Source organism: Seriola lalandi, unplaced genomic scaffold (genome assembly GCF_002814215.2).
Source record: "Seriola lalandi dorsalis isolate HSWRI2012SDOR001 ecotype SW California unplaced genomic scaffold, Sedor1 jcf7180002054654, whole genome shotgun sequence".
NCBI lineage: Eukaryota > Metazoa > Chordata > Actinopteri > Carangiformes > Carangidae > Seriola > Seriola lalandi.
In genome coordinates, this window is record NW_019525207.1 from 1110112 (window position 1) to 1112854 (window position 2743).

At 35.4% G+C, this 2743-nt stretch overlaps 1 long non-coding RNA gene across 1 annotated transcript in view; it reads right to left on the reverse strand.

Moving 5' to 3' along the window:
• LOC147818311 (uncharacterized) overlaps positions 1 to 2743 on the reverse strand; it is a 7678-nt gene that overhangs the window by 2885 nt on the left and 2050 nt on the right. The gene's annotated exons all lie outside the window — the stretch shown is intronic.

Sequence of the window (2743 nt, forward strand, 5' to 3'; positions counted from 1 at the left end):
CCATTACTCTCATCCTGATTGCTGACTGTTAGCATAACAAATAGTTTAACATACCTGCACTACTTGTAAGAAATTGAGAATGGCAATTTCAGCTAAATACCCCAAATATAAGTTACCTACTTGTATGGGCCTTTGGTAAAAGTGAATAAATAAACAAAACCACGTCTTTACGAATCATAATCATCATTAAAACAATTCAAAGATATTGTATTTTGTTCACTCTATAAATGGGACATAAAAAAAAACTCACACACACACACGCATGCACGCACACACACGCACACACGCACACATGCACACACGCAACCACAGTTTTCTGAAAATGTAGCGGCCCACTTCCTCCAAAACACACAGTCGGACCTCTGCTGGTGATCTTTTAACATTACACTAAATTCAGAATGACACTGCTGATCCTACAGACAGAAGAATCCAAAATGGACTCCCTGTCCATTCATTTAAAAACTTTTTGGATATTTTTTGTTCACTGATTGTGCAGGCACATAAGCATAAGACCGAATGGTAATTGTTATTTACAGGATACATTCTTGGAAGTAATTAGATTTCAGTTTCCTCTGTGGTCGTTGACCCTTTGGATATCCAGTGTCAATGACATGATGGCTCACACACACTGTTCCTCTTTTTATAGTTTTGAAACTATTATTGTCCAATGTATAAAACATATTTCAACAGTGTTTACAAGTTGCTGAAGACTGTATTAACTCTCTCACTTTATAAAAATCTACCAAAGGAAACAAGACAGGAAATACAAGCTCTAAAATATCTAAAATATATCTTTATATGAAGAAATCATATGAAATGATTCAGTCATTCAGTCAGTCTGATGTTCTCTCAGAGAGACGTCAACATATCCAGCATTTTCTGACACATCATGTAGGTGTTATAATTAGCACGCATTGACATTCTTACAGTTTTTTTCAATTGCTAACAAGCATTGGTCATGACTGAGGCCACTTTTTCAAAACGCTTCATACAGTCTGCATTACCAAAAAGCATCTTGATCAAACAGTTAATCTCACTTCGAAAACTCACTCAAACGACCAGAACACGTCCTACATGTCTCAAAATAACCTTGTTCAACCATAACGCTGACAACAATTCTCGCTCAGGAAGCATCCACTGTCAACCATAACACACTGACTCAAAAAAACATGAGCAAAAGGGAGCATCACATAAACTATTAACTTTCACTTGTGATGTTTTAATCAGATTTCACATAGATCAGTATTTCATTATAGAATAAGAATAACACCTTTTCACTTTATTGACTGTACTAAAGTATATAAATCAGAAATGCAGAAATTTGCTTCAATGTCCTTTATTTTCTGTATCCTCACATTTAGTAATTTGGAAACAGAAAAAGAACTAATTCCTGAAATTCCAGGCCTGCAATAATAACTACAGAAAAAAAAATTCATCAAGATGTATAGTGTATTAACTCATACTATACAGTACTGTATGGGTTCTAGTTTTTTCCTGGTTGAATCCAGCTTCATCCACAAAGATGAATATATGTGCAGTTTGCCTGGTCTCCATTTCCATTACTCTCTAAAATACAGTAAATCCACATTATATGCATAACTGTGTATGTACCGTGTTTGGTTATTGAACAGATATCTTTCCTGGACATATCGATACCAGATTTTTTTCACACATTCACTGTTTCTGCTTCAAATTAAACTTGCAATCAGCTGTGTTTGGAATGATTATCATTTTCACTTTATTCTAAATATTCTTCTCAGATTTTCTATATATTTCAATATGGTTACTGCAGAAATGCATGAAATTGCCCATCTTTCTGTTTTGCATGTTTTTTTAACAGTTTTGAAAACAGTGCGTTAGCATTTGAAAAATGCCCTGCAAAGATATAGTGTTTAGGTGGTGGAATATGAATTAGAAAATAGTTCATGGATTTTGGAAGATGTGGTCATCAAATGCATTTTGTGTGAAAGCAATGAAAAATGATTCACAGTTTGGTCCACATAGACTTCTGTTTCACTGACTGTGTGAAGAGTTTTGACAATGTGACTTCAGTTTTGACCGATGCATGTTAGCAATCGAAAAAAAAACTGTAACATATTATATACACTGTTGTTCGTGTGAAGAATCAGTTCCCACATTCACACAGTAGCATCAATTATTTACAACCACATCAGCTGCAGTGTCTGTTTCTTTGCAGTAATATGACGATGTGGAGCCTTCAAACCCTGCTGTTCATCCTCTGCAGTAAGTTCTTTGTTTTTTATTATGATCAGTTTAAGATGCGAAAAGAAGGAAAAATGTCACACACTGTACAAAACAACAAATGTGCTGTATATCTGTCAATTTGTCTTGTAAATTAAACTTAAAGAGTGACAATGATCATGAATGAAGACATTACAACAGATGTGTTCTGTGTTACAGTAAATACACACATCTGTGACCTGCAGTTTACTGTAACTGAAAACAACTACAAGTTACAGTGGATGAAGACGTGTTTCCAGCAGTGTTTTTTCTCTTGATGTCTTCTTCTCTTTGCATTAGCTCTGAGCTGTGTGAGCGGTGCAGCACCACTGATCCATGTGTCTGGATATGAAGGGAGAGATGTTAATGTTTCCTGCCCCTATGCAGGGGGTTACGAGTCTTATGAGAAATACCTGTGCAGGAATGACTGTGGCAATAATGATGTTCTTATTATGACTACACAAGCAAACAAGAACAAATACTCCATCTCTGATGACATAAA